General features: G+C 43.1%; 1 long non-coding RNA gene across 1 annotated transcript in view; it reads left to right on the plus strand.

Annotated features, from left to right (window-relative positions):
- Positions 1-638: 638 nt before the first annotated feature.
- LOC131213780 (uncharacterized) overlaps positions 639-12,368 on the plus strand; it is a 52,095-nt gene continuing 40,365 nt past the window's right edge. The window contains exon 1 of the long non-coding RNA XR_009156975.1: positions 639-744. This is a non-coding gene — a long non-coding RNA (uncharacterized LOC131213780). The remainder of the gene's footprint in view (positions 745-12,368) is intronic.

The following is a 12,368-nucleotide window of genomic DNA, read 5'->3' on the forward strand; positions in this document are numbered from 1 at the left end:
CTGAATTCTTAAATCCAAGAAAAATAGTCTTAGCCTCGACGACGCATTGTTTTGTCATTTTGGTGTGGACGGGCAACCGTCTTTAGCTAAACTAAGTGTTTCTCTGAACGATTCTGAGATCGAAACAAACGTTGGTGCTGAGATAGGATGTGCGAAATTATCACCCACCTATTAAAATTGTGGGTACGTGAATTGTCTTCTCTGGAATGAAGATGTTTTTCCTTAACTAACCCTGTGAAGTGAAGTGACATAGGAATCTGAAAGTTTACAACATATTTTGTACTGCAGATGTTTTCCACACTCCACAGCTACGCGATAGCTATTTGCTCGACAATTTTGTGTAAACTGTAGTTAGATAATTCCATAGATCTTTTGCCGGTAGGAGTGCAGTATTAACATAACCAGTAAATAATCGAAACGAGAGCGAAAAATGAACACAGCAAAACGAATGTCGGTGCCAACCATGAAACTGTTACGAATCGTGTAATCGGCTCACTGAACTCTTAATGCAGAATCGCTCCTGGTGCAGAACCGCTAGTGTTAAATTAATTGAAAATTTTCGTCGGTTACTCGACGAAAACAGCGCAGCAGGGAAAGGCACTATTGTTTGTATAATGTGTGTATTTTTAAAGCTTGCTTATGATTTTAAATCAGGTAAATAACGATGCAGGAAATGTGTTGGGAAGAAGCGAATAGAGATTTCAGTATGTTACCTGTATCTGGTTTTTATGCTGGAACTGTGAGGTACGTATCTGGGTGGACGGCAGACAATATCGCTCCTCCATCACAAATCTCGCATTTTAACGTTGATAATGAGCATCTGTGTTAAGTGTGTACTAAGATTACTCTAATATACAGGTTATAATCAAAAGCCGGCTAGTTGGGCAAAGCTCGTTAGAATACCAATAGATAATTCCAAGAACTGCCTTGAGATATAAACAAATGATTCGGACATCACCAACACTACAGCATAACCGTGACTAAATATTTTGGTCATCGTGGTTTGCGTAGATTGAATTTTTTTAAAATAATTATTCGGCTTGAAAATACGCTAAATAACACAACAATGCTCGATATTAATTGAATTGAAATCTGAAAACATTGACTATGTTACAACTGAATAATGAATAAGCCGAAATAAATACAGCCCGGTTCGTTCTTCTAAGATGAAAAACATTGAATAAGTCGTATTAATAATTTAACTTACAAATATAGTTATATGCCACATACACATCCCAACTACAGTGGATGGCGAAAAGAAGTTTAGCTCCTGAACTTTTGAATAATATATGAAAATATGAGTATATCTTCTGTTTGAATGGCTCTTATGAGACGTTTAATGCTAGTTTTGGGCGATTAACACATTTTTAATACAACATAATTTGGCCGATAAAGTGAGATTTAGATGTAATCTAGTAGGCAAATGGTCGCACTTGTGCCCATAGGTCAATTTGAGCACGGCGAAAACAAGTTTAGTTGAAGTTGATGGTTGTAGTTTTCAATTTTTAACATCAATTTCCTTTGTTTTGCTCGGCAATAAAGCAGCTAGAGTACATTTTTTAAATTTATGAGCAATGATGTGTTGCTTCGGACACCTCCCGCAAACAGGCCCCCGCGAAGGAAGGGGCTCCTAGCTTGCAAGTGGTGCCGGCGACACTAAAGGGGTCTCTGCCCGAGGCAATGGTCTCGATCACCGACTCTCTATTACCTCTCTGGCTAGTTTGCTTCTCGCTTTCGGAAGCCTATTCCAGGGAGGGGAGAGTGGATCTCTTAACCTTTCTTTCGGTGGGCAGAGAACCCGGTTGAGGACCAACTGTTTCTAGTCTAGGAGCGGAAAAAGTGAAACACCAAGTCCGTTCCGTTCTAGTCCCAAATTGATTCTAGCTTTATTCTTACAATTAGGTGCTTTATATACAGATTTTTGTGCGTATAAAATGGAGACACTCGGTCACGATGTTTTGAGGCGGACGCTTCCGCGGCGGTGTTGCGCTTTCCTTTTTGCCGTAGCTTATTTCCCTGTGTATATTTTGATGCGAGCCCTACACCTCTCGACGCCCAGCCGTTGGGCCTGTGCAAGCAAACTTTTATTTGGACCATCAACTACTGGGTGTCGAGCGGTTCACAATGTTTGTTATTTATTATATGCGCCGCGCTGCGCGTCGTGCTGATTTGGTTCTTTCGCGAGCGGCCGCGCGCCGCTTGTTTCGCGATGTTTTGGTCGGTCGCGCCCGTTCTGCTCGTGCAGCAACAACATGATTTATTACATATTTTCATATTGTAAATGCAGAATTAAACCTGAGAAACGCATTGCGAAGAATTCACAAAACATTATGCTGTTTCTTAGCTTGAAATATTGTAGAACCCTCTAAAAATCCCAAGTTAACGAATTAATAACGTTATTTAGTAATTAATTTGAGTATTAGGGGTAATAATGATTGGGATATTGCACGTATTTTCGACAAAAGCGAGCAAGCAATCGGCAGCAATAACCAAGCTGTATGAAAATGAAGGTCGTATTCATCACATTAAAGCTGCAACTTCCTTCCGTGCATATCATTCGACGTAGCCTATAGCATGTAGACAAATCTGACCTTGTTTTCAACCAAATTCTGCACCTAACCATGGCCAATATAAAAAAAAGAACGGTATTTTACTATTTGCATGCTTTAAAACCTCGATTATTGTGAGAAAAGCTGCTTTGGAGTGATGAATCTTTGGTATGGGGGTATTTGGTTTGATCCCATTATAAGGAGTTGAAATTTTCTGCTGTAAGAGACCTGAATCACTATTACGCCTCGTCCACAGTATGAGTTTTCTCTACAGATTTTTTGATATGCTAGCGTCCACATTAGTAGCTTTTGGGCGAAAAATTCCGTGAGCTCCAGTGAGTGAAATGACAGTTCGTTTGTTTGTGCTTTGATTTCTCAGTTTCCTTTCCTTCTCCTTCTAGTGCCATTTTTGTCAAAATTCAATCCGCTGTAGAAAACCTAGCCATATTTTTGGAAAGCAATAAAAATTTGCCGAACTTTGCCTTAAACTGTCAAATTGAAAAAAATACCCCCGAAACGGGAAAATATCCCGTAAACATAAGGCGCTCAAAAGCAACTCAAAGTAACTCACGGAACTCTAGCAAAAGATTATTAGTTTCTTGGCCTGCCATACATTTTTACCAAGTTTCTCATACTGTGGACCCCGGGTTAGGAAACAAACTACAACGGCATTATGTTTCAGGGATGCATTATTTACGTGAATCCTACATGTTGGTGACGTTCACTGGTCATGCCCAGCGGGCAAAATCGCATGGTCGCACGACACTTTTCGGCTCGTATTGGGCTCGAATTCATTGAATACGAGCCCAATACGAGCCGAAAAGTGTAACGTCGCAGCGTGACTTTTTGGCATGTCACGCTACGTTTTCTTCATATTCTCTATTCCCTTTTTTTCGTGTCGCACCGGACTACCCAAAATGTCCGGTGCGCATTTCAGCGCAAAAAACATTCAACTCGCAACATTCAGTTTATAATTATAAACTATTTTATTAAATTCTTAGTTCAATAGTTTTTTTCATTTCTTACACCTTCACGAATAACTCACGAAAGATGAAAGGTGCTGCCGATGAAATAGGTCGGGACGAGACGGAGAAAAGGCTCTTCCGCGCTCCGATTCTGCCTCTTCCACGGTTTCCTCCTTATGGTCCTCCTCATGGTCCTCATGGTCTAACCCTCCTGAGGAAAGAATTATGAGTTAGTACAGCGAAATTGCTCGAAATATTACGAAAAAACCAACCTGTTCCATGCTTCAGCATCTTCAGCACTCCATCTTCAGTCGATCGAATAATCCCTAATAATCCGCGCCTTGCCATTCGCTTTACTGCTACAAACTGAAAAAAAAAACAAAGAATTAACAATTAATTATAATATATATACTGCTACAAACTGAAAAAAAACAAAGAATTAACAATTAATTATAATATATATCTGCGTTTTTCACTGCAAATATGTGAAAAACACCGAAAAACTTACCTTTTTGCACTAGCACATTTTGCCTGCACTTCACGCTGTGTTCGAACCAAAACAAACTCAGCTGTCAAAAATTTTTCAGTCACAACAGCTGAATCACAGTGGACTTTGAGGCGATTACGATGACCAAAATAATCATTCAAAAAGCGTTTCTACTTTTGTGTTTTTTTATCTCAAATCAGTAATAAAAGGTCTATTATATTTTGCAATGATCACAATTAAGACTAACTTTGATCGAAAAGGAGCGTTAAGGTGGCCAAATTACAAAAAAAAGAACTCACAAAGTTTAGACTTTTTATTTGACCACCTCGATGGGGACCGAGCGTTGCATGTGCAACTTTCGCTAAAATCGTCAAAGTCCTAATGTTGCAGCAAGAAATCGACAAACACCCAGAAGAGGGAGAACGAAAATCCTCTCGCTCACGTGGAAAAAGGATGGCGGTTGATACAAGTCGATGAAGTTGCGAGAAACAACGAGTCCGGACTCGAGTGTGAACCTGAGGGGGGGTGAGGCACGAAGAAACAGGAAGAAACGGGGAAAAGTCGCGCGATTTTGCCCGCTGGGTGGTGACTCGAAAGCTGCTCAAAACTCGACGAAAGAAAAATCATTCAAGAAGGAACTAGTCTGATTGGTGAAGATATCACCGCACTACATGATAGTGTGGCAATTCACACGCCAAATTCACAGAATGAGGCAAATCAATCAATCCAATCTGGACCGAAATAATACATGAGGACTGTAGAAAAGGCCACATCACAAAACCAGGATGTTTGGCTACACTATTTGGGAGGAATGGTATGCATTGCGGATACTAAACTTGTTTTTGCCGAAGAGAAATTTAGGTTTTTATAAAAACAATCATCCCTAAGTACACCAAAACTATCATTTACACATCTTATTTAATGTTTTTCATTGATTTTTGATTGGCTAAAGCCAATTTTTCATCCTCGTTTCGCCTAAATATTTTGTCTTCGGAAACTAAACTTCTTTTCGCCATCCACTGTATGTCCGTTTCATCGTCCGTTTTACCGTCCGTCTGACGACCAAAAACAGCAGTAACGGACGATTGTCTAAAAAGCTCATTTTATGGCATTGATATTATATTGCTACAAAGCTTTGTTGAATATTATAGCTGATGCAAAATATTCAAATCTATTACAGCTAAAAGCAGTTCATTTTTTTTGTACATATTCATATAAGGCTGGGGAAAAAGTAATGCATTATTTTCTTGGTAGATGACTTTAATGATCGATATATCGTGAAGTATCGAACGTACAGTTTCAAGTTTAGGCGCGTTTTAAAGCTAATACTTTACACAAAAAACATAATGGCTCGAATTGCCATCTGCGCAGTTTTGGCCAAACGGAATGAAATCGAACCATTTCTTAAACGGATGGGTACTGGGGATGAGAAATGGGATTCTTACGACAATACTGTGTGAAAATTATCGTGGTCTAAGCGTGGTGAAGCAGCTTAACCGGTGGCCAAACAAGAACTAACGCTTTAAAAAAAAAGAAAAAAAAGAAAGCTTTAAAAGGAAACAAAGACACCGGAATTATGATGACGACAACTCGCTACGGATTAAAAGGACTTCGAGAACGGACATGAAACTAGGGACATGGAACGTGCGCACTCTGAGAGGAGCTGGGAGCCAGAGGCAAATCGATGAGGCCCTAGCCGCGCTGCAGCTGGATGTCGTTGCACTTCAAGAAATGCGCTGGCTAGGAAGTGGTTTGCAGAAAAGGCGTGGCAGCACATACGATATCCATTACAGCTGCCACGACCGCAACCATATGCTTGGAACCGGCTTCGCCGTGGGTCCACGGCTGAAGCCGGCGGTCATCGATTTTCGCCCGGTTAACGACAGGCTATGCACCTTACGCCTGTCTGGCAGATTCTGCCATATCAGCCTGATAAACGTTCACGCCCCTACCGAAGACAAAACTGAGGAGGAGAAAGACCATTTCTATGGCATCCTACTTCAGGAACTGGACAGATGCCCCAGATATGACGTAAAAATCATTCTGGGGGACTTCAACGCTAAGGTCGGTAGGGAGCCGGTGTACCGTCAATACACCGGTCTTCACAGTCTACACAGAGAGAGTAACGATAATGGTTGCAGGTTGATCAACTTTGCATCCGCAAGGAACCTGGTGATTGGAAGTACCAAGTTTGCGCGAAAGGACATCCACAAAGCCACGTGGGTGTCCCCGGATGGAGCTACTTCCAATCAAATAGATCACGTATTGATTGATCGGCGGCATCAATCGAATCTGTTATACGTCAGAACCTTTCGAGGGGCCAACATCGATTCTGATCACTACCTGGTTGGCGCAGTGATCCGATGTAGAATAACTCGCCGAAGTACAACGGGCGAGAATACCACGCAGATTCGATTCAATACGGACTCCCTGAAACAAGAACGGATGCAAGAGTTGTACAAACAGGCCATCAGGGAGTCGCTGCAACCACTAAGAGAAGAAACTACTACGAGCGAGAGATGGAGCGCTCTAAAAACATGCTTATGGAGCTGTGCCCAAGATGTCTTGGGCACACGTCGTGGTAAGACCAGATCTGGCTGGTTCGACGACGAGTGTAGACTTGTGACGGAACGAAAAAACATTGCGTACAAAACAATGATAGGCAGACGCAGGACGCGGGACAGCGTAAGGGAGTACAAGAATCTCAAGAGAATAGAGAAGCAAGTTCATAAGAAAAAGAAGCGATTGTGGGAAGATCTAAAAATACGTGAACTTGAAGAAAACAGAGTGCGCTACGGACCCACAAGACAATTTTACAAAGCGGTAGCAGGTCACCGAAACAACTTCATACCTAAGGCCACCTGCTGCCGCGACAAGGTTGGAAATTTGATCAGTAACCAGCCAGAGGTCCTCTCGCGATGGGCCCAGCATTTTGATGAATTACTCAACGACCGATTTACTGAGCAGCCAGAGGCTCCACTGGTGGATACAAATCTGCTCCTGCCACCAAGCATAGAGGAGACCCGAAGGGCCATTTGTCGACTGAAGAGCCACAAAGCACCAGGCACCGACGGGATTGTAGCCGAGCTCATAAAGAATGGAGGAGAGAGAGTAGAACACGAGATTCATCAAATTATAGCTGGGGTGTGGGATAGCGAATCGATGCCTTGTGAATGGAATCTTGGCATCATCTACCCCATACACAAAAAAGGAGACAGACTATTATGCAGCAACTATGGGGGTATTACGGTGCTCAATACCGCCTATAAGATCTTCTCCCTCGTTCTGCAGGAACGGTTAGTCCCATACGCTGACGAGATAGTTGGCAACTATCAGGGAGGATTCAGAAGAGGAAAGTCTACCACTGATCAGATCTTCACCATGCGGCAGATCTTGGAAAAGATGATTGAGTTCAGACAGAACACATATCATCTCTTCATCGACTTCAAGGCCGCATATGATAGCATAGCCAGAGTGAAATTGTATGAGACCATGACTAGTTTCGGGATACCGGCAAAACTTACCAGACTTGTTAGAATGCCCATGACCAACGTCACAAGCCAGGTGAAGGTTGATGGAAAGCTCTCCAATCCCTTTACTACCACCAAGGGATTGCGCCAAGGGGACGGTCTAGCGTGCCTCCTCTTCAACATCGTGCTGGAGCGAGCCATCCGGGACTCGGGAGTGGAGACCTCAGGGACAATCTACTTCAAGTCCAGCCAGATCCTGGCCTATGCTGACGACATAGACATTATAGGTCGGCGGATCTCCGATGTAGCCCAAGCCTACACAGGGATTGAGCAAGCCGCGGAGAACCTTGGCCTGCAGATAAACGAAAATAAGACCAAGTTCATGATGGCGCCACCGTCAGCAGCCCCACCAACAACATCGGCGAGCATACGTGGGGGTGACGTACTAATAGGTGATCGAAAGTTTGAAGTCGTCCCGAACTTCACCTATCTAGGGTCAAAGGTTAGCACCAACAACGACATAACCGAGGAGATTCGCGCAAGGGTGCTAGCAGCCAACAGGTCTTTCTACAGTCTGAGGAAGTTATTTCGCTCACATCTCGTGTCGCGACGGTCGAAGCTGGGGTTATATAGAACCCTCGTAATCCCAGTACTCACATACGCATCTGAGACATGGACACTATCAAGAACTGACGAAACCCTCTTAGCCGCGTCCGAGAGGAAGATGCTCAGATTGATATTTGGCCCCGTATGTGAGGAGGGACAATGGAGGAGCCGCTACAACAGCGAGCTGTACGCAATGTACGACGACCTCACTGTCGTGCAGCGTGTGCATCTCGCCAGGCTCCGGTGGGCTGGTCATGTCATGAGAATGGCGGACGACGAACCAGCCCGTAAAGTCCTCTTAGGCCGCCCAGAAGGACAGAGGGGGCGTGGTAGGCCCCGTGTGAGATGAAGAGATTTTTTCGACCGGGACGCAACAGTGGCCCGTATTCCAATGTGGTGGACAAAGGCTCTCGACCGCCAGCGGTGGAAAGCTTCTTCGGAGCAGATAAAGACCGCTCGGTGGCTGTAATTGGATTAAGCTAAGCTCGGGCTCTCAATTTTGTCCGCTAGGAAAAAAATCACTAAATTTTTCATTTTTCTTGCCGCGGATTTCGACTCGTGAGATGCCCCCGCTCAGTATGGCGGTTTTGCCGGAGTACCCGAACAACCCAGTGAGCAAAATTGAGTGCCGGCCGCTCTTTCAGGTTCATTTTTCATGGTTTTTTGGCTGTCCATTGGCGGTTTCAAACAAATTTTGTATGGGAAACTTCCTCTAAACTGCGAACGGAACGCCAACCGGCGCAAGGAGTCGACAGCCAAAGATGAACTCTCCAGCGTGACCCCCTTGTCTCCCTCTCTCCTGTGTGTCCCCTCTCTTTCTTCGTTTTCTTTCTCCCAATTCCCCCTAGCCAAAATAACACACGGTTGGTTCGGTTTCGAAGCGTATATTTTCTCTCTTTTTTCGGTTCGCGTACACTCTTCACACTTCACTATAGCGGTCGTAGCAATTTGGTGCGTCGACAATATCACTTGTTGTTGACGCCGTAGACACGTTGAAAAATGTTTTGCATCCTAGTTGAACATCTGAAACGAGCAAAGCGAAAACATTTCAACATTATTTGATTGTCACTGAATACTGTCCACTAAACTTACCTGGATTATTTCTATCAGGATCACACGCGATGGAACGAAGAACACTTGCACTTGACTTGGAGCCCGTCGACTGCCCGTTCTCTCTCGGACTTATAATTTTTACTCGATCTCGCTATCTCTTTTTTTGTATTCCTCTTCCTTTCGCTCGTCTGTTCGTCTTCGCGTTCGCATGGCCCCTCGGCTCTGAAACCCTACCCTCCCTGTAAATGAAACCCACAAGCTAGCGTATGAAACTCCCCCCTCTCGTGGTTTCTTCCGCTCTTTTACTCTTGTATCTACGAGCGGACCCTCATGAACCGGCCCGCTCGCCCCTTCTCGTCTTCGTCGCAGGCAGAGGGGCGTTCGAATTCATCCGTTTCAACCTTCCTCGCCCTCGTCGCAGGCAGAGGGGTAGCTCGGGCACTCAATTTTGTCCACTGGGAATAAAATCACTCAATTTTCCGTTTTTCTAGCTGTGGATTTCGACTCGTGAGATGCCCCCTCTCAGTATTGCGCATTATTACCGGAGTAATTTGAGTTCGGAGATCCTTATACCGGTAAAATGTATGGAGTGAGCGTCCTTACTCCGCTATCCTGCGGCCTATACCGGTAAAAATCCGATGAGCGCCGTGAGAGTTTCCCCCTATATTTTTATTCTCTTTTCCTTTCATTCCATACACCCGCTCAATGAACTGTCAAATCGTTCTGCTGTTGTTAACAAAGTGTTGCATTTATTCAATTTTTTGCAACAACGGTTTTTGAACAATTGTTGCACTTTTCTGTATGGCGCTGATTTTCGGCAATTGTTTAGCACTGCGTTGTCACTTTCGATAGTCCGCTTGCATCGTCGCATCGTCCGCTCCATCGTAATCGTCCGCTGCGTTGTCGGCGTTCAATAACAGGATGACACTTTGTTCCATTTCATGACGGCTGAAAATGTAAACAGATGCGGTGCACTTTCACGGTTTAGAAGTAAATACCTCTCGAGAAATGCTTCCCGATGCTTAAATTTACTTACCGAAATAAGCAACAGCTTAGAATTCACTATTAAACACTATTTTTACACCGATGATGCGTCGTCGATTTGCTTGCGTCGTACGTTCTGTATGATTGAATATTTCTAACAGTTTGACATTGGAGTGCCGGACTGGATGCTACATTAGCGTGACAAAGACAAAAAAGTTGTTTGGTGTTGCGCTTTCTTTCTGGCCTTTGGTGAGAAACGAATCGGCGCTCAGATATTTCGTCTCAGTATGGAGAATATGATTGATTTTTTTGTTTGGGAGTCGATCGACTGCCGCGATAGCAAAATGAACTCAGATGAACTTTCGAACGAATTCCGTAACCGAGTTTGAGAATCGTTACCCGGGGTCCACAATATGAGAAACTTGGTAAAAATGTATTGCAGGCGAAGAAACTAATAATCTTTTGCTAGAGTTCCGTGAGTTACTTTCAGTTGCTTTTGAGCGCCTTATGTTTACGGGATATTTTCCCGTTTCGGGAGTATTTTTTTCAATTTGACAGTTTACGGCAAATTTTTTTTGCTTTCCAAAAATATGGCTAGTTTTTCGACAGCGGATCAAATTTTGACAAAAATTGCACTAGAAGGAGAAGGAAAGGAAACTGAAAAATCAAAGCATAAACAAACGAACTGTCATTTCACTCACTGGAGCTTACGGAATTTTTCGCCCAAAAGCTACTAATGTGGACGCTAGCATATCAAAAAGCCTGTAGAGAAAACTCATACTGTGGATGAGGCGTAATAGGGCCCTTAGTCGTCATTGGCAAATAACTCGAGCAATCAATTTTCAAAATCCTTTTTTGATCTCAGTTTTTCATCTCTCGGGAAATTTTGTAGTGCGTGGAAGAGGTGTCAATCGCTATGTGCAAGGTCCGGACTATACGATGGATGCATTGAAACTTTTCAACCAAGCTCCCGGACTGACTGTCGAGTTACTAAAGACGTGTGTAACATTTCGTTGTCCTGATCGAACACAAAACCTCTTCCGTTGGCCGATTCTGGTCGTTTCTGATCAATTGTTAGCTTTCAACCGTCCAATTCTTGACAGTGGGGATCTGAATTTAGTGTTAAGCCACACGGAAGCAACTCACAATAAACGATTCCTTTCAAGTTCCACCGTATACCCAGTAGAACCTTCCTAGCCGTTTTTCCTGGTTTAGCCACCGGTTAAGCTGCTTCACCACGTTTAGACAAAGACCGATTTCACACAATTTTGTCGTAAGTGATCCATTTCTCATCCCCAGTACCAATCCGTGTAAGAAATGAGTCGATTTCGTTTCGTTTGGTAAAAACTTAACAGATGGCTATTCGAGCCATTATGTTTTTTGGTGTAAATAGAGTGGGGCCCAAACATCGAGCTTCTTTGTGAATCCAGCTTTGCGCAAATGGCTTAAAACTGTTTGATGGTTAATCTTTAGGTCCTGGTCAATGCTCTGATTACTAAAATGCTGACCAACTTTGATTGTTTCTGTGATTTTATCGCCATTTTCGATTGCGGGTCTGCTTGTGAAAGGTGCATCTTAAAACATCGAAAATAACCAAAACATGTCAACAAAACTAAAATTACACGTTACTAGCTTTTAGAGTATCGACACCGTTATCATCATGCACAATTTCAGCGGCCTAGCTTGAATTTTCGTCTTCAACAAAGAAAAATTGTAAGTTGTACCGAATTTTCTCTATGGTTACTTACATGGTTAACCCCCTTTGACTCACAAACGAATGGGATAAACAATAAACAGTGAAAGCATTTTTTTAGTATAAAGTATCAGCTTTAAAAAGAGCCTAAATTTTAAACTGTACGTTATATGCTTCATGAGATATCGATCACTGAACGCCTAGTTATGATTTTTAGACAGTACCAACCTTCAAACGATATCTGTCAAAGTTTCATGACATTCGGACTATTATTTACCAAGTTACAGTGTGAACAATTCAATCAACTTTTGTAAATTGAAAAAAATGGAAAAATCAGAATTTCGTGTGCTCATTAAGCATTGCTTTGTGATGGGAAAAAATACCATGCAAACTAAACAGTGGCTTGACAAATGTTATTCGGACTCTGCTCCATCGAGGCAAATGGTTGAGAAGTGGTTTGGTGACTTCAAACGTGGTCGTACGAACACCGATGATGCTGAACGTTCCGGTCGCTCAAATTCGGCAGTTACTGAAGAAAACATACAAAAAGTCCACAAAATC

This window comes from Anopheles bellator, chromosome X (genome assembly GCF_943735745.2).
Source record: "Anopheles bellator chromosome X, idAnoBellAS_SP24_06.2, whole genome shotgun sequence".
NCBI lineage: Eukaryota > Metazoa > Arthropoda > Insecta > Diptera > Culicidae > Anopheles > Anopheles bellator.